We start from the raw sequence: 27,134 nt of genomic DNA, 5'->3' as shown, positions 1-27,134 counted from the left end.
TGTGAATTGGACTATTGAATTAAAATTGTTGAATTTTTAGAAGTTGCTGATTCACCCCTCCCCTCTCATTAACTTAGCCTAGTTAAGAATATTTCCAAAACATACACATATACTTGAAAGTAAACATACAATGGTGGGAAGTGGTACACTATGTAGATCTCAAATAGCAGGTGACCACAACTCCCTCCCTCAATCACATCAGAAATGTCAAACATAAAGTAAAACCTACAAGTACACCATACACATGCAAGTATGGGGTAACTAACCATAGAACTGCATAAAAATAATCTATCTAGATCTATCATCATCGGAAAAGTAACCATAAAACTAAAATTACTGTATACTAGCATCATCATCGAAAAAGTAATCATGAATAGACGAAATAACTGAGTATCAAGTAGCTCATCAAATAAATCAACTAAATATAAATAATAATCTGAATCAAGTCTAGTAATCAAGTACCTCTAATCATAATATTGGCCTAAAAGAATTTGACAATCCATCATAAAAAGCAAACTAGGGATAGGCATTACATCCACCCCCCTAGACTGAGGCTTACTCCTAGAAGCCTACAAGAAAGATACAACTAAAGCACTCACATTTTGGGTCCAATTGGACCCTTTCTCCCTATAAGAGATAAAGACTCTACTGAAAACACCCTTTGTTATTTACCCATATTCCCAACCATGGGTTCTAAAGTTGTAGGTCTCTGATATGAGAACTAGGGTTTCCATTAAGGATAATGGGACAAATTATGCCCATATTCTCCACATGAAAAAATTTCTCCATCAAAACTCCTCTACACTCTAGGTGCACTCTATTGATGAAGACTACCTCCACTAGAAAAAGAATGAGTACTTTGTGATGGATGGACATACTAGTTGTGCTTATTGCACTGAGAGTATTGTGAATCCCTAGAGTGTAAACCACCACCACCACTCCATGTTGAAGGATAGGAACCTCCCTATTGCTGCTACTTATTTCCTCCTAAAGAAGCAGGCTTCCTATTGCTACCTGATCCCTGATTAGCTTTTGACCTTGATGCTACAAGTACTCCGACAAAATGTTATTGTTGTGGAGCTTGATTAGTCTCCAAGTGGGAGATTGTTGTGATGTGGAGCCTAATCAGACTTAGAAGTTTATTTAGTGTGGTTTCCATTCAGATTATTTTTGTGGGGGGTTTGGGGGTAGCACCCCCAAGACGGGGTTAAGGGGTAGCACCCCTGCGAGTTCTTGGGGTAGTGGTCTAAGTGCACTCCCTATAGTAGTACAGGGTGGAGTCAAGGGGCAAAGCCCCTGTAGGGATTTTTGGTGGCAGCACCCTTGAAGCCAAAAATGACCTTATATTGTAAAAGGCATTGGGCACTATTTTTCTATTTTTCTAGCCCTAATTTTGTAAGTGACAAAAAGCTTGTATAAAAAGCCTTAGGGTTAGGGATTTTTCATAATGCTAATGTGAAAATTGGTTCTTGTGGTGGTATAGAGCTTTAAGGGATTACAGATTGTAATTAGGTGGTAATCACTAGATAATAATAATATTGGACTTGCTATTGGTGGATGTAGCCCAAGGATCAAGTGAACCATGCTAAATCTTTGTGTCTTGTGTTCTCTTGTGTGCAATCTATTATTTTCTAATATTGGTTATATTTTCATGTAACTATTATTTCTCTCTAAGGTTAATCCTAACACAAAACCACCATGTCCCAAGGTGACACTCTTCTTTACAAGGATAGCCTGATGTAATACATCCTTAAGGGTTTTAGGTTGGAAAACCTTTACACCCCAGTGAGATGGTTGTTCAGACCTTGAATGAAGTATTGAACCATCAGAGGTGAACTATCACTAGCCCTAGAATAAGGAATGAGTGCATAGAATTTCCTTTAATACTCTACCACAGTCAAAATTTACTATCTCAAATCATGAAACTCATCGGCCCTCTACTAGTGCCATTCCTTTAGTAGGAAGCATTCATGGAAGTTCTCAAGGGATAACTCCCATGTAATGGTGTTCATATTCATATCCAGTTTCTTCTCTTCAATATTTCACCACGTAGTCCCAAAGAGTTCTAGATGGGTGATGGAAAACCTCTCTTTTTCATTAGAGTCAAAGTCCTACATCACAAAACATCTATCTAAGGAAACTAACCACTACTTTGCAACATAGCCTGTACCAACCCTAGTGAAAGGATTGATCTTGGGCCTCTATAACTCCATCACCTAAGTAGCCTTAGCTGACCTCTATCTATCATTGTGAAGGTCCCTCCAAGGACTCTTGGACCTCTACCTCTCCTCATTCCATGCATAATGTGATTCCTCATAATCAACACCTCAAGGATGAGGTAGATGCTCCATAATAGTTCTCATCATCTATCTCAAATTAGCCCCCCTTGAGTTAGCATGCTCTTCTCTATGGCTTTCCTCCCTCTCCTAAATAGGACTCTCTGCATGAGTTGGAGGAGGACTATCTTGTCTAACCCTTCCATCAGCTCTACCTCGCCTTGGACTATGACCTTTAACAATTGATCTAATCTCAAACACCATCCTCCTACAACACCTAAGAAAGAAACAACAAAATGCTCACAAAGTCAACAAAGGCATACCACCATAAAGCATAATCATAAAACAATATGTCTGAAAACCAACTCAAGAGTTTACTCTTTTTCTATGTTTCAAGAATTCAAGTTTGAGGTTTTCAAGTGTTCAAGTTGTAATAATTACATATATTTGTTTAAGTTTCATTTTTCAGTTTGACTAGTTGTCATCTAGCAACATTCCAATATACCCAAATCTCCCAATGTAGAAACTTAGGCTTTGATACTAGATGTAATGCCTCACCAAGGAACCCAAAAGAATTAACCAAAAGTTTCACTAAGTTTGTCAAAATTTTTAAAAAAAGATTATAACAACCAGATATATTATAGTGAAAGCAATAATACACATACATATAACCATCATAAATAAATTACATTTCTTAAGGGTCCCGTGACGTTAAATCACATATTTAAATAAGTTTGATTAATAGAAAATCTAATATATAGAAAATCCACATCATAGATAAACCACAAGTAGATATCCAATAATATATAAATTTAATAGGATGCCACTTAGCAAAATCAAAATGCATAATCATCCACTATACAAGTCACAGGGTATGAAAATCTCAAAGAATATACATCATCAATAAATACATCATCTCATAAGATCTCTAATAATCAAGTACAATACAAAAAAATATAATAATCCTATAGAAATACAAGATCAAAAAGAAAGGAACATTTACATAGGTACATTCAATAATGACATCTGACCTTCAGATCTCAATGGTATAAGAAAAATGCACTACCACCTGAACGTGTAGAACCTAAATGGCCCATTCCCACCATGCTAAGGAGACAGTCTCAAGTCCCATACAAATATCAATTCACAAGTCATAACCAACATCTAGGTCAAGGAACCACCTTATAACAAACTATCTCAAAGGGTACCAAGACACAAGTATCATCTAATCCTAGAGGCAACAAAGACATATAGGAAATCTACTATAAAAGTGGGCATGTGTCATTACATGAGACAACTCTAAGGTTACCCTGAAAACCTCTCTAGACTCTGACCCCCTAGTGTCTTTAAGTGGCACCAGTATCCTTTCGTACAGAGAAGTTATACTAACAAAGAAATAAACCAAGTATCCTCTCTACACCCATTCTAGCCTATACTAGCACTCAAGGAATGAGTGAGAAAAAAAAAATGACTTTGATTAATTTCATTTTACTCTTATTCAATGAAATATTATCACTTATTAAAACAACTTACAATGGGTTACCCAGGTAGCTTCTTTAGGGCTTTGACCTCCATTGCAAACCACTTCCTAATGTACAAATAGATTACCTATCCTAGGCTCATAAAAGTACAATTCATAAAATCACAATTTTCACCTCAGTCCTTTAGAAGCAACTAGAAAGCACCTATAGATAAAACATAGTATTCACCTCAATCCTTTACAAGAAAGTGGAAACCACCTAAAGTCCAATCACAATCATCACCTTAGCCCTATACAAGCAACTAGAAAGCATCATAAGATAACCGATCAAAAACTCAAAGGTTACAACAAGAAAGTCACAAGAATCACCTCAGTTCTATACAAGCAACTGCAAAGCACTAACAAGCACTAATAAAAAAACTCATCATAGAAACACGTGACACATCATCATGGTCGAGTATAAAAATCACATGCATAACATCACAATAGAACAAAAACCCCCAAGCCTCTAGTAAACATCCTGAATTGTCAAAGCACCTTAAGTCAAACCCAAAACCCAACGCAACAAAAAAGATACAACATAGTAGTGTAGTTTCATAGATTTTGTTTGGTTTTGAAAACACATTATTTTGATTAGCAAACAAAGTTTTCATTTTTTGTCTTTTTTCGAGTGACAAATTTGCTAAGTTTTTCGAATTTAAAAAATAAGTAGAATTTCCCTAATAGTAAGACCCATTTCCTTATAAAGCGATTCCCTTTTTAAAACAAAATATCACCCTCAATTTAAAAACTACTTTCTTAAATATGATTGAAATTTATTTATCCATTATTTAAATATATAAATATTTCATTTGAAATAAAATTAATAAATAATACGCTATAAAACAAAAAACATGAATTTAAATATTATTATTATACTTTAATAATAATATTAATTATATATTTTAATATTGATTAAATTATTAACAAAATAAAAAATATATATTACATTATTAATAATAAATATAAAATAAAATAAAATATTTATTAACTATTAATATAAATAATAATATTAATTATTTAAATATAATTTAAAACCATTAAATTAAATAATTTCATGAGATTTAATAACATTGCTACCTCTATTAAGGGAAGACCTCTTATGGCCTAGTTGCTTTAGCAACGTATGCTGCCCTGGGAGCATTCGCTCCTTTGGGGGGGTGTGGGTGTGGGGGGAGGTCACAACCTTTCCTCTTGTTTTTCTAAAAATAATTTTTTATAAAAAACATGAAAATATAAACCCTGTCCCCATTAAAATTGCCAAATTTGTATTTTTAAAAATATTTTAAAATACACTTTTTAAGTATATATACATAATTATCATAGTATATTTATTTACTATGGTAATTTTATAATATATATATATTTATTTATAAATTTTATAATGGATTAGATAGGAGAAATACAAACAAATAATCAAATTTTATATATCAAATCTTGATCTATTTTCCAAACCCTACCCGAATCAAAATAGAAATTTCTATACTTACAAAACAAGGGTTTTCAATCTTAAATTTATTTACAGATGTTTGCAAAATGAAGAACAATAAATTCACCAACAAGAGTTTCATCAAAATTAAATTTTAAAAACAATTCCATTCAGACATAAACAAGACATATATTTCAAAGAAAGAAACTACTATGCAAAACCCACAAGATGCTACCCAAATTTGATGCTAAACAAATAGATGCACAGAGGTCGCAAGCAATTCCCTTTCCTTCAAAAACCCTCTTCTTAGAAATTGGCTTCCCCAAATCTGTGTTTAGAGAAATGAGCTCTAATTTTTTAATAAAAAGCCTTTTCCAATTAGGGTTTTGGTTTTGAAATCATGCGAAACCTTTTTCTTAATTATTTTATTATATTTTAATTTCATGTGCAACCTTTTTGCATTTTAATTAAAATAAAATTTATTACATTTATTCTTTCTCTCTTTTATTAAATCACAAGACACCTTTAATAAAATATTTATTAATTTAACTAATAATAATATGTAGAGTTTATTATAAAAATGAAACTCTTAAATAAATTATTATTAAATAAAATAAATATAATTATGCCCAAATTAAAAATTTAATTAAATCTTTTAAAGTTAATTATTTTATTTAATTAATTTCTCAATTAATTAAATATAATTAAATATTGATGTTTCTTTATAAAATTTTCATTAAATTAAATCATTTCATAATTTTTTTTTTGATGAATAGTCCCTTCCTTATATTAAAATAAATACAATACAGATATATATTCACAAAATAGGGGCCGAGGGAAACAAGATCACCCCACGAGTTCATATGGCCTAAGGCTAGATATCAACTATTCATAAAAAAAAAACTTTAGAAAAAAAACGCCTCAAGGTACTAGTGCAATACCAGCCAAGGGAGGAGTATCCTTATCATTAGGTCCCCACCCAGGGGTTGGGTGGGTAGATGGCTTAGGGGTAGCCCATCCGTCAGTAGCAACAACATCTTCTTATTCTTTTTCTCCCTCAGGTTAGGGAGGAGAAATGGCCAAATTCAGTTGAGGGAACTCCCACTTGGGGTCTAAATGCACAGAGGGCCAACTAGTAGTAAAAGTATCAAGAGGAGCCATTGGGGACCGCCCCTAACTAGACCTTTATGGGGGCGAGGTAGAGTGATGCCGACGACCAGAGCCTCCAGGAGAGTGGCACTGACCAAAAGCACTACCACTAGGAGAGTGACATGGCTGAGAGCGAGGCATGTGTGAGTGGTGAGTAGAACTACTACATCCTTGACAATGACTATGAGGAGTGGTATTGTCACTAGAGGCAGAATCTGACAGAACATGAGCTTCGATATAGGGGTCATTTCCCCAATGTGCTAGCATCTCCTATAGGTGAGTGACCTCCAGAGTCACTTTATCTATTTGTACTTGAATTTGCAACATGACATTCTTATAAATACATGCTTTAGCATACATAGCAACATTAATTTCAAGTGTGTTATTAGCAAATATAATAGCATTACAATCTTTCCAAATGGTAAAAAAGATCTCCAATCTGAAAGTATGCCATATCTGGGAGTACTTGAAGGGAATTTGAGTGTTGTCACCCATAACAACCATATGCCAAGAGAAAGGTTTTGGGTGGAAGGGGTGAAAGAGATTGTGGATAGATCGCTAGTAATACAGAGTCTGTCGATAGAACCAAAAAATGTGCAAAAATGTCTATGGTTGACCACCAAAAGGGCAATGGGGTCAGAAAAACCCAGGTGCCACAACCAAGGGCCCAAAGGAAAGCCTTAGAAAAGAATACACTACGCAAAATGTGCAATTTTAGGCTTAGTAATGGTTCACTACATAGTGGAAAACCTATGAATCCAAGTATGGTGCAAAGATTGCAAATGCCATCTTTGGTTGAGAACTTCGACCATGGGTAGGTGAGGAACCAACCATCAATAACCTAGCCTAGGCTTGTAACTGGTTACTAGAGTGGCTAGATACCACTTCTTGTCTTTCCACCAAGGGCAAGAAGACTGAATGCCAAGTTTATTTAACAAATGAGGAGGCACTGCAAAAACTAGAAGACCAAAAGTCTGATGATTTGGATGAGTGAGCTAGAATTGCACTTTCATGTGCTCCCATGACCGTAAGCTCATAGTAACTCTAGAGAAAAGATCTTTATAAGTCCTTATGCTATATTTTAAAAAATGCAAAGCACTAGCCCCATGTACTTTGGCCAGGGGAACACCTTGGATAGCAAATAATGGTGACCACTAGAGATTATGTTGGTTCATGGAGAGCCCATCTTTGAACCCGTCACTAGCCCAGTGAAGCCAGGGCTTAACTACTTCCCAAGATTTCTAAATACTCTTGGCAAAAATAGTGCCCTCAATCTCAACAAGTTCAGTGGTCACAAGAAGGGTTTGAAAAACAATCCCCTTCTAGGCTGGCTAGTGAATTGGAAAGCCTGAAGAAATGCAATGTCACAACAAAATCTTCCAAGATTAATTGCTAGAAAGAGCCCAAATAACCCATTTGGCACAAAGAGAAATACCTTGCTTCTGGGTAGAAAGCAAGCCTAAGCCACTAGACTCTTTGGGAGGAAAATAGAAATCCCAGGCAACTCTTTGAAAGCCCTGGTGAGAAGCATCTAAAGCCCAGAGGAAGTCACATAGTAGTTGCTCAAGTTTGAGGCCTTTGAAGGAGCCCAACAGGAAGAGTAATACACATGGGTGGTGGCCAACACCTTGGAACAAATCTAGAATTTTCCCACAAGGGAGAGAGGTTTGGTGATCCAATATTCTAGCTTGTTCTTTATTTACGCAAGGACCACATTCTAGAGCTCAACAAAGAAATCTTGAAAGCCAAAAGGGATGCCCAAAAAAAAAAAATTCACCATGCTAGAGCCATTTCTATTAATATTTCCCAAGCCAAGTAGGTAGGGGAAGGAAAGACTACTTGTAGCAGAGGGTTTTGTGCCATTGTATAGCAAACCCTGAAGCAAGACAAAAGGTGTCAAGACATTGCAGAGCGAAGGAAACATTCTCTTCATCCTTAATGAGAGTGAGGAAAGAGTCATCCATGAAATGACCATTCACAAGATGATTAGGGGAGTTTGGAAGGGAAATGCCATGGACCTTCTCTTGTGAAATGGAATTGGTGAGAAAGTACCCAAAACCTTCAACGACCAACACATATAGAGAGGGCACCAGAGGTCAACCTTGTGAAATTGAGCAATAAAGTCCAAAGGCTTGAGACTAATGACCATTGATAGAGATACATGTAGAGGCATCCCCAAAAAGTAGTTGGATTGACTGCAGAGAAGTAAGGCCAAACCGAAGCACCTAAAGCATTGCAAGAATGAAAGACCACTCTATCTGGTTATAGGCTTCGGCAAAATCAATCTTAAGAAAGATGGCCTTTTGCTTGGAGTGCCAAGCCCATTCCATCCCTTTCCATATAGCAATTATATTTTCCAAAATATATTAGGATTTGATAAAACCTATTTGTTCAGGGTGAATAATTTGAGGAAGAATATGTCAAATTTTAAGAGAGAGAGCCTTGGCAATGATCTTGTAAGAGACATTAAACAAGGTGATGGGCCTCGAATTGCATATATCTTCAGGGTCACCCACCTTAGGTATGAACTTGATATTTCCCTTATTAATAATATTGCCTAAAGAGCAAGAATTGTAGGCTTCAAGGTAAACCTTATGTAGGTATGGACTGATCTCTTCCCAAAAGGCTTTGTAAAATTCACAAGGGAAACCATCGCACACAAGGGAAACCATCGCAAACAAGGGCCTTATCATCCACCATGGAGAAAACAACCTCCTTGAGGTCTCCTAAAGTGAGCTTCTACTCGCAAAATGCATATTTTTCTAGAGAGAGCCTTTTAGGAGTGACATCCAAACGAGCCTACAAGGGTTGGTTTTGAGCTTTTGAAGGGCCCTTTATTGTGAAAACTTTTTCATAGTGGCAAATGAAAGCTTAGAGAATGTTAGGAAGCTCACAGAAGGAGTGTTGACCCTCCTTCTGTTTCATCCAGAAGGAATGTTTAATCCACCATGGAGAAAACAAACTCCTTGAGGTCTCCTAAAGTGAGCTTCTACTCGCAAAATGCATATTGTTCTAGAGTGAGCCTTTTAGGAGTGACATCCAAACAAGCCCGCAAGGGTTGGTTTTGAGCTTTTGAAGGGCCCTGTATTGTGAAAAAATTTTCATAGTGGCAAATGAAAGCTTAGAGAATGTTAGGAAGCTCACAGAAGGAGTGTTGACCCTCCCAAATGTGTTTGATCTCAACTAAAGAGTGACCAACCCTCAACATATTAAAAATTCCTTGGAAGCTTGATCTCCAACCTCTAGCCAATGTAGGTAGGCTTTGAGCTGAGCTCCCCAGATAATATAGCTATCTGCAACTTGCTTCTGGTGGTGGAGGTTGGCAAGTTGGACCTAGAGATTTGTGTCAAATAGATTCATGGATAGAGCTTTAGTGGTCATACAAAGATCTTTAGTAGTGCCCTCATATGATCTCTTGTGGTGAATGGCCAACTGTCTCCCATAAATGCGAAGAAACCTCGTAGTATAGGAGATGGCATCATTCCACCACTAAATCCACCCAAAAGTGGATTGGGGCCTAGGTTCAAGATTCCAAGTTTGTAAAATATGAGAGGTGGTGGGTGGATGTGACAACAAGGAGGTATTAAGGTAAAACTGAGTTTTACAATTATAAGGAGGGGCAAAATGCTAGCTAATGGAAAGAGTCACATTAGGGAGATGATTGATAGGTAGCATACTCATGTGAGGAAAGGAAAAAAGGGACTTAAAAAAAGTCATAGCATGATCTAGCCTTTTAATAATCCTATTAGATCCCTCTCAAAAGTTGGACCAAGTGTATTAGATGCCATCAGGTCGACAATAGTGAACATTGGGATCAAAAAGACCTAGCTTGTTTCGTATGTAAAACCAAACTTCCCTTTGTCTACCTAACCATTGAAAAGGAAGAAATCCCACTTTATCAATAGCCAACAAAACTATATTGAAATCTCCATAGAATATCCAGGTAGTAGGCAACAAATGATTAGCTAGCCACCTCCACAGGTGTGAATTCTCAACTGCATCATTGGGAGCATAAACATTGACAACACCATAAGAATGATTTTGAAATGATAAAAAAATCCAAAAAATTCTCTACATGGGATTAGAACCATGAGAAATAACAAAAAAAAAAATTCAAGGGGAGAGGAAAGTGACTATACCACCTCGACCAACTTCATGCTAAGAGGAAAAACTAACACCATCTGACAATGTAACACAATAGGCTGAGTTGAGAAGAAACCTAGAGACTTTGAGTTCTTGCAGGCACAATACATCAATATTTCCAAGCCTACGCTTGGTATAACAAACAAAATATTTTTGAGGGAGGTCTATTAGCCACTGCACATTCCATGAGAGGAAATTCATTATAAACTAGCTTGCATGTTCTCCTCATCCCCAAGAGAGGAGAAACTATTATGCAAGAAAGAATAGGATTCAAACGAGGTGTCACCCAAAGAAATGAGTCTTCATATATACTCATTGATAAAGACAACATTCTAGCCTTCAGGGCTATGAGAGTGATAGAGAGACTAAGAGGAAATCATAGAAGCTACTTGAGGCACACGAACCCAAGTAGCTTGAACCTCTGACTATTCTTGAAATAGGTGGTGGCACAACCATGGGAATCTTTGAAGCTACAAGAACAAGAGGAGCTGCACTGGAGCTAGGATGGCTAGGTTCTTGAGAAATGAGGCCTAGTTTAGTAATGCCCTTTCCTTTCTTAATGACCATCATCCATTCATCTTTTCAAAATGGCTAGAGTTGGCTTGGTTTCCTAGACTAGAGAAAGATTCCACTCAAGAAGAGGACAATCCTTTATCTTATGGCTAACAGATTGACAACAATAACAAGTATTCAGGGGCTTTAGGTAAAGCACCTTTTGGGTAAAGGTGGTAGCACCAATTTGAATTTTCACTAATTTTTTAAGGTCCCTATATAGGTTGACCTCAACACAAACCCTCCACTAAAGGTAGGCATTGAAAAAATTATCTTGTTCCACACAAATCACTTTGCCCATAGTTTAGGCAATTTCTGGGAGTAAAGATCAGCAAGGGATGGGCAACCTAGAGAACTCTACCCAAACAAGAACCCTAAGTTTGCAATCATTTGAGATGCAAAAGTCTTGAGACTATCTCTGAAAAATAAGCAAAGACAAGAAAACTGTCCATGGCCCATGGCTGAAAATGCTCTCAGCCTGGGAGGTGTTACCAAAATGAAATAGAAAAAAGCTCTTAGTGACACTTTGAATCCCTTCAAGGAAAATATCCTAGGGGATTCAGGCCTTGGTGACCCATTCATGTAGTGTACTTTTAGATGGAGTGTGACCCATCAAAATACCCAATAAGGGTTTGGGTTTCTAGCCATTAGCAAGAAGATTCAAAAGAAAAGATATTTAAAACTAGGTCAGGAGAGGAATTACCTCAGGAACACCTTGAGCACAAAATTGCATGAGCCTTTGATCATTAGGGCCATTCTTGTATGCAACAACAACTCCAACACCAGCAACAACTACTGGGTCAGAGAGGGCCGAGGTCATTATATCCTAAAAGCAATTCCCACACTAAATGTAGAATGACAAGCGGCATGACAGAAAGGGTTCAAATGAAAATTGTACAAACCCTAGCCTTAAATAAATCATAATATTTTAATTTGATTTAATTATAACTAAAAATTACAATGGACCCACAAACTCAAGAATTATCTTCCCTCTTAACCATTGAGATACTGTGATAGGGCATGCTCATCCTGACAATTCAGGGAAGTTGATGCTTAGTACCTATAATCTACATAAAATCTAAGTGTATACATACACATAAAATCTAAAATAAACATGCAATGGTGGGAAGTGGTACATCATGTAGATCTTGACTAAAAGGTGACTATGACTCCCTCCCTCAACCACACCAAAAATGTCAAACATAAAGTAAAACATACAAGTAAACCATTCACATGGGAGAATGTGGTAAGTAACCATAGAATTACATATAAATAATCTATCTATCTATCATCATGAGATAATTGAAATTAATGTATACTAGCATCATCATCAAAAGAGTAACCATTAATAAATAAAATAATTGAGTATCAAGTAGCTCATCAAATAAATCAACTGAATATGAAATAACATCCAAATCAAATTTGGTCATCAAGTATTGCTAATCATAAAACATAATAATAAATTGGCCTAAAAGAATCTAACAATCCAACATAAAAAAAAAACTAAGTGTGGGCATTACAATTAGTACTTTATCCATTGGGAAATTTTCTCACATATCTATCACCAAAACCCTATGATCTATTTATTTACCTTGTAAATAAAATCAATACACATTTGGGACCTATACTTGTCAATTTTTTTGTCTCTCTCAATGAATTTCACAAAATATATTAAGTATTTATATAATCCATTAGATTATTATAAAAACATATAATGAAGTATGATTCAAAGAGAATTATAACTGGAATTCAATATACTTTTCTACTGAATTACAAAAAATCAAGAAAAGATAACCAAAGAGACAAGATCCAAATGACATAACTCTAGTATTTGTATTTTTTTGTATTACTTAATTTAAACAATACATATATTGTTAGATAATGATATAAAAGACTCAAAAAAAAATCAAAACTTTAGCATTTCATTTCACTGAGTATCAAAAAACTTGACACAACCAATTGGACTAAAACAACAAAATGTTCTTAACATAAAATGTTATCAGACCCTTTTTCCAAGCCTTGGAAATATTATATTTTTATAGAATAAGGATTGCCACAAGCTTTAGGCTAGAAAGAATTTACAGATGTCATATTCTCATTTGACAAATAACTTTGTTACAGAAAAGACAAATTAACATGAATAAAACATTTGGAGATGGCTCAAAATTTAATAGTTGGCATGATAGATATTTAGGATCAAATCTTTGTTTATAATGTGAGAATACCCATAGAAGGTAAACTGCAAAGATAAACTATCTCATTCAGCTAATTGTCCTTCCTCTGTCTATTTCTCATAACTGATTCAATTCCATTCATTCACTATCTCCATCTGGTAGTGCTTTAACTTCATCTATAACTTCCCATATAGTAATATCTGTCTCAACATCTAGCCAAGTGGCATCTCTAACAATATTTAACTCACTCAGACATTTACCCCATTTTGAATCTATTATAGCAATTACTTCTACAACAAACTTATTCATGTCTATCTCAACCTTGTATAAAATAAAAATCATATCATAAACGATTGATACATTTTTTTCATCAATACAGTAAGCAACAAACCTCTCATGTTGCAAAATATCTTTACAATACATGGCCCACTCTTGCCATTCTTTTAACTTACCTTCATCATCAATGATTTTTGGTACAAAGCTAGGCATGCCATCTATAATTATTTTCATTTTACTTTGTATTATTTCCATCTTGCTTGAGAAGAAACTATCTAACTCCTTATCTTTTCCAATAAGTTTCATGGTAGGAATAGTAATCTCTTTTGGAAATTATTTCCTTTTGAGTCAATATTGGGATGAGTTTATCAAAAAATTGCATATACAAACCCCAATTTTTGAATAAAGGAGAAAGTAAGGATAGTACTTTAGGACACTGATACTCTACACCTTGCAATGCTATGTAACTGCTATGACCATTTTGTGATATTTGTTTCAAGATGCCTATGTTGTGGGAAAGTATATTATTCATCATCCTTATCTCCACATATTTATTTGTATCTTGTTCATGTAACACCCCACCAAGGAACCAGAAAGAATTTAACCTATTACATGTCACTAAGTTTTCCAAATATATATAAATATAAATATATATGTATATATATTTAAAAGATTAAAACAACAATAGATAATACAGTGAAAGAAATAATTCACATACATACAAGAATTACATTAATAGTTACATATCTCAAGGGTTCCATGACCTTGAATCACATAAATAAGTTTTATTAAGATTAAAACTAATAAATAAAAAAATCTTGCATCATAGAATAATCATAAGTACAAAATCATATGAAATAATATAAAAGTACATAAGATGTCACATGACATAACTAGAATGCATAATCATCCTATGTACAAGCCAAAAGGTATGAAATACTAAAAGAATATACATCATGATATGGTAGAAAATCTCATAAGATCTCCAATAATCAAAGTATAGTAAATAAGGATATGACCATAGAACAAATCACAAGATTAGAAGAGTAGAACAACTACACAAGTACATCCAGCAATGACATCCAACTGTCAGATCTCAATGCTATAAAAAATACTACCACCCAACCTCGTGGAACCTAAATGGTCCACTCCCACCATGCTGAGGAGATAATCTCAAGTCTCAAATAGATAACAACCCAACAATAAAATAACAATCTAGGTCAAGGAATCTTGATAGCAATCTATCTAAAAGGTACTTAGTATAGGAGTAACATCTAATCTGAGAGGCAACAAAGACACATAGGAAAAACCTAATATGCATGTAGGCAAGTGTCATCACATGACTCAACTCTAAGGTTACCCTGGCAGTCTCTTTGGACCTCGGTCCCCTAGTGACTCTATGTGGCATCGGCATCCTTTCTTACAAATAAGGCATACTAATGAGGCAAGGTCACAACCAAGCATCCTCTACTCCCATCCCAGCCTGTACTAGGACTTGAGGAATGGGTGAGCTAATATGTTGACTCTTGTTAATTTATTTAATCTCATTAATGAAATGTTATCATTTATTAATACAACTTACAATGGGTTACCCAGGAAACCTCTTTAGGGCTTTGACCTCCATTGCTAGCCACTACCCAACATACATATAGATAACCTACCCTAAGCTCATTGAAGTGTATCTAATAAAATCACAATATTCACCTCAGTCCTATACAATAAATTAGAAAGCACCAATAGATAAATCACAATATTCACCTCAGTCATATACAAGCAACTTGAAAGCACCAATAGATAACTGATTGAAAACCTCATAGGCTACACTAAAAAAACATAATATGTGAGCTTACAAAAAAGAACTTGATCTCATCATAAAAACACATGGATATAGCACATTGGTTGGGAATAAAATAATTGTGACAAAATAACTTAACATAGCAACATCATAAAACTATCACTTCCCAAGCCTCTGGTAAACAATCCTATTTGGCCAAACTACTAGGTTTCCTCAAAAACTCATCTCAAGATAAAACAAAAAACTTTAACATTTATATAAAATAAGTATAGTCAATCATCTATTTTAGTTTTTTTTATTTTTATTTTTATTTTTATTTTAAATATAATTCTATAAAATTGATTTGCATCAAATTCAAGTTTTCATTTAATAATCGTTTCACAATTGGATAAAGGTTATCAATCATGCAATATTATCATGTTATTAATTTAAATAATCTCAAATCATGAATGATTTAATTAATAACATAAATGTATATTATTAGATTAAATCTTAATATCAATTTAATTTCTAAAATATTAATTTGACTTCTAGTTAAGTCTAATATTAATATTTACTTTTCCTTCAATTCATAATGTAGCTCAAGATAACTCAAACTTGAAATTATTATTATAATTAAACTATTTACAATTTCTCTCATAATGTTTAAATATTCATAACTAGATGATTATATAATTAACTCAACTATAACTCTTCTTAAAATGTAGTTATGCCACACATATATATTTATTAACTTATAACTCCACTTATAAAAAATACATATATAACAAGTTATAATCCACTCAGAGTGTTTTTAAAAAATAATTAATATTAAAAAACCCACTTATAAGAAAATAAGTAGCATTTACTTATTTAATCCTCAAAATAAATAAATTACTTTTAAATTTTTAAAATTTTTTTTTACAAAATTAATAATTAAGCATAATTTTTTTTTAAAAATCTGAAAAATTAAATTATAATTTTATAAAAGAAAAATAAATATGGAATTAGTATTTTCGCATGTCTTTGACCTCTCTAATCATGCAACCATAATATACTTAGTTTTTTATATTTAGTACAATTGTTTTCACATGCATGTATAAGTTTAGCTACAACATGCTTTCCTCTCAATCAATATTTTTCTTTTCCAGTAAATTTTGAAATTAAATTATTTTAGATATAAGAAGAATATTTAACTTTATTTAGAAAACTCATGTTAATTACATGAAAAGTTTTAAGTTCAAAACCCAACTATTCAATTAATTTTTTTCTTCCAATTTTCTATAATCAAAATAGAAAGGGTTTTAAAAGAATACAATCATAATAATTTTCTAAATCTTTCTACAGTTTTTCTCACTGACATTTTCTTGATTAATAAGTTTTCCTTTTCAAAATCTACAACATAATTCTTTATCCAAAGATTAATACAATAAATTAATACACATTATGCAAGCACCCAAGAAGAAATGAAGTAGACATATCTTTCAATATAAATTCTACAATGAAATTTTCAAACCTTACCTCAAAATAATACCTAAAATTGGAGACAACCTATGAATGCATGTGAATCTAAACCCTTTGAAACTTTCAGCAATTCTTTCGCTCTAGTTCCAAATTTTTCTCCCCAAAACCTATGTGTGGAGAAATGAGTTCTAACCTCCTAATAAAGAATTTCTCAACCTAGGGTTTTGATTTTGTGAACACGCAAAAGCCTTTATTATTATTATTTAATTAATTTAATTGTTTGTGCATACTTTTTGCCTTTTTTTGATTGGTAATCAACAAAAGATTAGATTATTTATTATTTTTTGTTAAGTATTATTATGTGTTAATTTTGAGTAGATTTGAACCCAAGACCTCCCTAATGAGAGGCTCACAATTTACCATTACATTGTAGGCTCTTGCCTCTTACTTTTTATGTTTTAATTATAATAAAGTTTATTTAAATTATTCTCACTTGCTTTTATTAAATAATAAGATGTATTTAGAAAGTATATTTTTAAATTTAAATAATAGTATTATTTAAAGTTTATTATTTAAATAAAAATTCTAAATTTATCATTATCAAATTAAATAAATATAATCAAACCAAATTTGGTCTTTTAATTAAATATTTAAATTTATTTCATTTATTTAATTAATTTCTCAATTAATTCAATATAATAAAATTGATTCTTCTTTATAATTTTTTTGTTTAGTTAAATGTTTTAATAATATCTTTATTTGATTTAATTATAACTAAAAATCACAATAGACCCACAAACTAAAAAAGGAAACCCATCTAAAAGATAAAGTACAAATTCAAACTCGAAGGTTAAAATTTTGAATTCACATCACTTGATAAATTCAAAAAGGTAAATAACTTAGATACTTGTCCTATAGTTTAGGACAATTAGCTCAAGTTAGGGATTTGGACTTGAGAAATATCTCTCCTCTTTTACCATTGAGATACCATGATAGGGCACACTCATCCTGATGATTTAGGAAAGTCGATGCCCAATACCTATAATTTGCATAAAAGTCAAACATGTACACACACACACACACACACACACACACACACACACACACACACACACACACACACACACACCTAAACTAAATAATCAATGGTAGGGAATGGTACATTGTGTATATTATGACTAATAGGTGACTACAACTCCCTCCCTCAACCATATCAGATACATCAAACATAAATTAAAACATACACATACACTATAGATATGCAAGTATGGGGTAAGTAACCATAAAACCATATATAATCATCCATATATTTATCATCATGAAAGAAACTAAAATCACTATATGAAGTATGAAAAATATCATCATCAAAAAAATAACCTTGAACACATCAAATATATGAGTATAAAGTGTTGACAATTGGCTATATGTAATTTATAAATATTTTCATTAATGGCAACACATGATGTACATGCTTATAGTAAACCTCAGAAATAATAATACTTAGTTTTTTTTGTACTCAGAAAATTGTGTAAGTATGGAAATGGTTTACAACTGTGTATTGATTTATGTATAACTTGTTTATACAATGTCATCCTTGAAAGAAAACATATATCAAGATAGTATACACGTCGATGATGATGTGTATAACCATGGACATTAGTACAAATAGTACAAAAAAGAGATATGCAAGATCTATAGGAAATCAAAAATGAAAAGTAAAGTAATTATTTTGTTTACAAAATAATTACTTGACCAATTAGAGACAACATCCTAAATGTTTACTCTATATTGGAAAGTTTATTTTGGTCTTAGCCGATCTAGAAAAAGTTCATGAAAAGGCATGGTATTTATGCAAAGACATCTTGTGAGATTATTTAGAAGTAACATGCAAAAATTGTTAATGCAAAGCTTTGTATCATATGCAGAAATGAACTATTTATAATCTAATTTTGTGATCTAAGATTGAGCTAAGGTTAGAGATTAGCTAAAAGAAGGTACAACATCCATACTTCTATATTCAATGAACTTTAATTACTTGTTTGAGCACTGAGCTCTTCTTGTAATTGAAAGTACCTGTTTGGACAACAAGCTCTTCTTGCACACATTGTACCACAACTCCTAAGAGGGTTGGAATCTCCTAATAGGGATGCAAAGTCTCTTAACAATGACTCATATATACCAAATGTTCTTATGGATTCCTAATAGGGCCCATCCTCTAACAAGAAAAATTTATAGTAGTACATCATCTTGTGGGTATCATCCCCACCAGGGTTTTCCCTTGGCCAGGGTTTTCCTAGTTAACAAAATATGGTTTTATAAGTTCTCTCCGTTCATGGTTACTTTTACCATTCAAGATTACTTTTTTACTTTCTTATGCATGGTTCAAAGTAATTAATAATATTCAGTTGGTGACAAAATTTTGTAGAATACTGATTCACCCTCCCTCTTAGTATTCCCTATTTCTAAAAATTGGTATAAGAGCTCAACTATTTAGAAGAGGCTTAACAACTTGAGTAAGATCCTTATGGATATAGAATAGCTGATGAAGAACCTTAAAGAGGCACTTACAAAAATTGATCTACTTACTGAAGAAAGAGATAAGCTAAAAGATAGATATGAAGACTCCAAAGTATACATTGGACAACTAAAGGACAATATTGAACATCTCAAATCAAAGTTTGAATCTACTGCATTTGAAACTAGTGATGATGAATATTCAAAACTAAAAAAGAGAGTACAAGATCTTGAAGCATGAATTGAAGGTTACCTATCTAAAGTTGAGTTTGAAGAATGATCCTAGTAAAGTTGAATCTAATTTGAAGACTGAAAATTCAGATCTTAGAGCGAATCTAGCAAAGAGAACATCTAAATTTGAAACATTAAAAGTAAATCATGAAGAACTTCATAAGTACAACACTATTGTGAAAGGTGAACTAACTCAAAGCAAGCTATAGCTTGAAAAGCTTTATTATAGCAAAGAAAATCTTGATGAATCAATGTCAATACAAAGACCTACTTATGATAAGATTAGTCTTGGCTACCTATTTAACATGTTTGCAAAGAAACTTGAAAGTTGATCAGATCTAAAAGAAAAAGATAAATCTGATGACAAGATTGAATCTAGTCAATCTTTTGACAAATCTAAAGAAGTTGGACAAGAGAAGGAAACTGATAAGTTGGATGAACCTAAGCAAGTAGAATCTCCTAAGGAAACTAGATATGAATTTTGAGGCAAGTTATTTTCATGTGATGAAATAGATCATATGAAAATAAATTGTACAAATAAGTCATTTAATCATATTACGAATTTTTATTTCCATAATTGTCATGATATTGGTCATAAAACAATTGATTGTAAGAAGCCTAGATATGATAATGATAAAAGGAATAGTATAATGTCTAGAAATACTAACCCTACAAATAGAAGATCTAATGAAAGGACATCAAGAGAAAGAAGACCTTTTGAAGAAAGAAAGAAGATCATGTATTATAAGTGTAACAACTTTGGACACATAGTCCGAAATTGTCAAGCACTTATTAATCAACAGAATCCTAGAAACAGAACACCAGTATGTCAGTTATGCAACAACTTTGGACATATAGAAAAGTACTATAGAATGGACAAAATCAACAATTGAAGAAACTTCATAGATAGAAGAAAAAATGGAAGAAACTTTGGAAACATAAGTGACAATGGAAGAAACTTTGGAAACATAAGAAACAATGAAAGAAACTTCAAAAATGATAGAAGTAATCATGAAAGTAACTTTGAAACTAAGAAAGATAATGAAGATCAAAGAATGTAGTTAGTGAAATTCGATAAGAACTTGATGAGACATTTGTAAAGGAATTAACTATTGAATCTAAAGAAAAGTTAGTTGATGCAGAGAAAGAAAGATTGAAGTCAGGAATTGAGTCTGATTCAATCAAATTGAATTAAGCTTGTTCACATTACTAGAATTTGAAACTTCATATAGAGATTGAATTATGAGTATCAAGGTTGAGAAAATATGTATCTAGATGAGTTTAGATTGTAGCTAAGCTCTCTTGCAATTTGGAGCTTATCATAACAAGTTACAGAGAAAGTTTATTCTGTGATAGAAGATGAAATCTAAGTTTTCACAAAAAATTTCTTGGAGTGAAGTTTTGAGGATCATTTTCATGATGAAAGGAAGCTATGATTAACCTCAGGTAGCATTTGAAGATTGGACAGATGATTTTGAGAAGATATTTGATTTCAGAATGAAATTAATAATTTTTTTGATATGGCAAAGTATGCAATTAATGCAAGTTCAAGTTGGATAAATAGAGTACGAACATGATTATTTCCACATTGTGATCATATTAGAAGCTTAGAGAACTCAAAAGCTATTTGTTGAAGTGATTTTGAGCAAAACCCTACTTCGAAAAAATGTATTTTATCATTTTTTGCATAGAATTTCTTCAATAACTTTCTATTTGGTGAAATCATGGATATGATAGTAGTTCATAATGTTAAGGATATTGAGAGACCCAAACTAAGGTTGTCCCTATGAAACCCTTAGAAAGAAACCTTAATTTGGCTCTATCAACAATTTTGAACAACACAATATATTTGGAAGACATAGGAAGTTATTTAACTAGCAAGTTTGAAACTATTGACAATGAATTTATGAACAAGGATATGGAAATTGTTTTCAACCATGATATGTCTATGAAGCCTAGATTTGAACATGTTAAAGATTTAAATTTATTCAAATATCATTTCTATAGTGAACTTGATAATGGAGAATGTACTCAAATTATATTAAGTAGAATTTATAATGGGAAGTTTTGGATGGGAGACAATATAGTTGACATTTTTGCCGACCTTTTTCATGAAGTTGCTAGTCTTATCAAACAAGGTAGTGTACCTATTGGTGAGAAATTAGTTAAGAAAAAGGTTGAAAGTTATACTAAGGTAGTTTATAATGTAAGGCAATGGTGATCAACACCATCATAAAACATGATGCGAGATCATTGAGAAGAATCATTGCATACTCTATTTGTGCAAGTTCTAAGAGTGATGAGTTGTCAATAGGCTTTATCTATGAAACCTATAAGATTTGTGTTGAAAAAGAATAGGTGAATTTGAGTGATATTTTGAGAGTAAAACTCCTTGAGAATTTGGAAAAGATTAAGAGAACTAAGAATGGTGTATTTAGATTTCAGTCACTAATCAATCATATTTTCTTTCAAAACATTTCCATTTCTATTAGTTACAGATATTATGAGAAGTGGAAGATGTACTGTGGATATGATAATAGATGTATGTAGAAATCATCCTACAAATAAAATCTTGGACAATGATAATTTAATTATGAGAACATTCCAGAATGAGATGAAATAGAGATTGAGAATTGCACCAAAAATTGTTGACAGTTATAAGGATGACATATGTTTTATGGTAGATACAAACCTAACTTATATTGAATCAGTAGAACCAAGGGAAACATTTCTTGAACCCTTAGGATACATTGATCTATTGTTGCACTCTGGAAAGGACCAAGCATCTTATAGATTTGGAACATATGAGGAGATAACTCAGTTAGTGTACTAGACATCTTTAGAAAAATTATCTCATAAGAAGGTTGAGACTATGATGAAGAAAGCATTGATTGAGGTCGATATGTTAGAAGAAAAGTCATAGGCAGTTAGGGAAACTATTACTAGACTAAAGAAAACTAGTTAACAAGGTGTGATGCATGTAACACCACTATCAATTGGGAAAGCATTAGGTGTATCCATTGTAGCAACTCCTATAGAGAAGAACATCCCATATGTTGTTGTATTAGTCGAGCAACCTAGTGAACCCAAAAGGAAGTCTAAAAGGTTAGTAGAAGTTGAGACTCATAAGATAAAGAAAGTTAAACAACTAGCTATTGGACTTGAGAAAAGGAAGAAAAAAATGTTGAAAATTAAAGACTCTAGTGAGGAAGATGATGAGGAACACAAAGTTAAATAGCCTAAAAAGGTTATTGTTTCTAAGTAGCAATTAGGTAAAACAAGGAAACCCTGGAAATTGAAGATATGAAAGATTAACACAACTATTTCCAATGAAGGGAAATTTGTGCAAATGAATAAGTTTTATGATTTGTATAATGATATTGAGAAAGAGTAAATTGAGATCTCTACTATGAGATATATGATTATTAACAATTTGAAACTTGAAGACATTGAAGGCATTGTGAATGAGAAAGTCTATGACAAACTTATAGCAAAGAAGGCACTAGTTTGTGAAGAAGATGTAGAACTTCAAAAATCCATGATAAAAACTATGTGTAGAACTAACGATGAAGAAGAAATTAGGAAATTGATGAATAATCTAACACCTTAAGATGAGGAAATTTATATTTATGGGAGGTGAGAAGAATGTCATAAGAAGTGAAAGAACTATAGCCATTAACCAGATGATGCCTGAATCAAAGGCAGTGCCTACCACAGTAGAGAAAACTTCAGAAGTATCAATAAGTAGTGTTACAATGCAAATCAATAAAATAAATTTACTATTTGTATTGAAGATGATCCTTTTAATCATCCTGAGTCTCGTTCTGTAAATATTCAAGATTAGTTAAAATTGATTAAGGAAGAGAAAATATAGTTAGAAGAGGAAAAGAAAAGGATTGAAGAAGCCAAGCTGAAATTGCTTGAGGAGGATAAATGGTAGAAAGAAGAAAAGAAGAGGAGATCTAAGAGGAAAAATAGAAGAAGCTAGAAGAAGAAAAGAAAGGAAAGAAAAAGAGGAGAAGGACGGAGAAGAGAGAAAAGAAAGGGAGGCATTAGAGAAGTAGCAAAAGGATGACAAAACTAAAGCATCTAGCTCATTCACTCCACTATCTCTTGCCAACCTTATAGGTGTGGATGACGATCAATCTAACTTGATCTCATCTTTGAACAAATTGATTGAGAAGAACAAGAAAGTCAAGAGTCTATAGAAAGAATTAATGGAGGTGACTAACATATTGCACAACACTCTAGTAACCAAACATATAGAAGTAGACCTTGAATAGAGAGCCAAAGTAGTAGTAAAATCATTTGATGATGAATTTACTAATTTTTTGAATTTTGCAAAGTCTAAGACACAAATTTCTCATGATGCTAATCATTTTAGCACTATTTATCAGAACATAAAGAATGATTTGTTGAGTCTTGATACTTATATCAAGGAACTCTGAAGATGGCAAGTTATTTTACATCAAATGTACTTTATCTCACAGGTTGAATAAAGTTTTGGACAATAACATAAAAGGGAAGCTGGGTGAACTAGAAGCTCTGACAAGTTAGCTACAACAACCCTCTAGTAGAGTTAATGATTTTGAAGAAGTTGTTGGTGTTCACACTGACATCAAGAAATTGAAAAATTGAAAAAGAGAAAATTTTGAGAAGATTATCAAATTTTAGAGAATCTGTAGCTCTAAAACTATCAACCATTGAGAGACAATTGGAGGATTATGTTAAATCAAAGGACACTTATTCCAATTTCATATACTCCAACCTTAATGTAGTTGATATTGCATCATATGCCTTATGTGCAATTCTCACTATTGGTGAAGCAGTCAAGGACACATGGGAGAAAGGTATGAATAGTCTAAAGGTGAATTTTATATGATTGTATGAAGATGATATCAGCTTGAGGTAGCAATACATAAATTTTGACAGTAGTTAGATAGAACTTTTTGACAATTTTTTGGACATTTTGACCTTTTTCATTGATGTCAAAGGGGAGAAGTTGTATGAGAAAATTCTAAGTAAGTTATGCATTTTTTAGTCATGTCAAAAGGGGGAACATTGTAGGATGAAGAATTTGTAATAGATGGGAATTATAGTTATATTGTAAATTTTTTGTAGTTAGCCAATTTTCTTACTTTGTTGCCATCAATGCCAAAGGGGAAGATTATTGACAATTGGCTATATCTAGATATGTAAATATTTTCATTAATGGCAACACATGATGTACATGCTTATACTAAACCTTAAAAAAAAGATACTTAGTTTTTTGTACTCAGAAAATTGTCGAAGTATGGAAATGGTTTATAGCAGTGTATTGATTTATGTATAACTTGTTTATACGATGTTATTATTGAGAGAGAAGATATATGGAGACAATATACATGTTGATGATGATGTATATAACCTTAGAAATTAGTACGAATAGTATGAAAAAGAGATATGTAAGATCTATAGGACAACAAAATGAAAGGTAAAGGAATGATTTTGTTTACAAAATAATTACTTGACTAATTAAGGATGACATCCTAGATGTTTACTCTATATTGAAAAGTTTATTTTTGTCTTAGCTGACCTAGAAGAAATTTGTGAAAAGGCATGGTATTTATGCAAAGACATCTTGTGATATTATTTAGAAGTAATATGCAAAAATTGTGAATGTGAAGTTTTGTATCTTATGTAGAAGCAAATTTTTGATAATCTAATTTTGTGATCTAAGATCAAGCTAGGGTCAAAGATCAGCTAAAATAAGGTAAAACATCCATACTTCTATATTTGAGGAACTTTAATTACTTGTTTGGGTGGTGAGCTTTTCTTGTAATTGAAAGTGCATGTTTGGCCAGTGAGCTCTTCTTGCACACATTGTACCACAACTCTTAACAGGGTCGGGATATCCTAATAGGAATTCAAAGTCTCCTAATAGGGTCTCATATGTACTAAATGTGTTTATAAACTCCTAATAGGGTCCATCCTCTAACAAGGAACATTTATATTAGTATATCATCTTGTTGGTATCATCCCCATCGAGGTTTTCCCTTGGCCAAGGTTTCCCTAGTTAACAAAATATGGTGTTATGAGTTCTCTTTATGCATGGTTACTTTTACTAGTCAAAATTACTTGTTTACTTTCTCATGCATGGTTCAAAGTAATTAATAATATCCAATTGGAGACAAAAGTTTGTAGAATATTGATTCATCCCCACTCTTAGTATTCTGTATTTCTAACATAAAGTAGCTCATTAAATATGTAATCCAAGCATGTAAATAGTATCAAACAAATTAGTTACCAAGTACCACTAAATAATATCATGTAACCATGGAAACTGGCCTAAAAGAATTTGACAATATAGCAAAAAGAAAACTAGGGGTAGGTACTATTAGAAACAATAGTCTACCAAGATAACTAGGGGTGAGGGTGGGGCGGGGGGGGGGGGGGGGGGGGAATTAGTTATCCAACAATTAAAACATTTATATTCAAAAAAAATAAAAAAAAACAATACAAAGATACATATTGGCAATTACAAAAGATATGTTAACTAGGAAAACCCTTGATCAGAGGGAAAACTTTGGTGGGAATGATGCACACAAGATGATGTACTAATATAAATATTCCTTTTTAGAGGATGGACCCTATTAGGAGTCTATTACAACATTTAGTATATATGAGTCCTAGTTAGGAGACTTTGAAGCCCTATTAGGAGATTCCAACCTTGTTAGGAGTTGTAGTACAATATATGCAAGAAGAGTTTGTTACAAGCTAGAGTTGTTGTTGCACCAAAAGATCAACCTATTAATGCCTGATACAACCACTAGACTTATAGAACCCATGAGGTGGTTAAGCCATGTCATGAATCTTGAAGGGGAAGGCTATTGATTAGTCCAACAATTCCCCCCTCAACGTTACTTCAGGAGATTCAAATTTATGACCAAGCTCTAATACTGCTTGTTACAAGCTAGAGTTGCTATTGAACCAAAAAATTGACCTGTTAATGCCTAATAAAACCACTAGAATTATAGAACATAGGAGGTGGTTAATCCATTGATGTAACACCCCAACCTTGCTTCCAAACCCCAAGCTCTCTCTCAGGGCTACCTTAGGTCATTCACTAGACCCACTAGGGTTTCTTCACACCCTATAATTACTAGGACCTTGCTCAAGAGATCCTAATCCTTCAGTTGGGGGTACACCAACAAAGTAACATCAAATTTCTTACTAGCCGGCTCCAGTCCGCTATTAACCCTCAAGTCCATCTATAGCTCCAAGGGTACCAGTTCTTCATCTAGGGTTTTTTTTAGACTCCTTCTAACATCCATGACCCTAAAAAATGCTGATTTCATAGGCGCATTCAATCTACTAGGGAAGATACACCACGTTGCTCCAAAAAGGCTACTAGGAATTAACCCTCCTAAATAGCTGGAAACAAGATTTCTTGAAAAAATTCTTAACAACCCTAAAAACAAATTATATTTTTGGATACCCTTTTTAGAGTACTTCAAGATTCTATAATTTTCTAGCCTCCAAACTTTACGTACAATGAAAGTACAATTTTAGGCCAAAAATGAGGATTTCAAGTGCTTTATCGCTGTTGTGATGGAAAACCACCTTAGACACCTTTCCAAGACCTCTCCTTTGG

Source organism: Cupressus sempervirens, chromosome 2 (assembly GCF_028749045.1).
Source record: "Cupressus sempervirens isolate cs-2001-9-10 chromosome 2, ASM2874904v1, whole genome shotgun sequence".
NCBI lineage: Eukaryota > Viridiplantae > Streptophyta > Pinopsida > Cupressales > Cupressaceae > Cupressus > Cupressus sempervirens.
The sequence above is the reverse complement of the archived record's forward strand: the minus strand, read 5'-3'. Positions refer to the sequence as shown.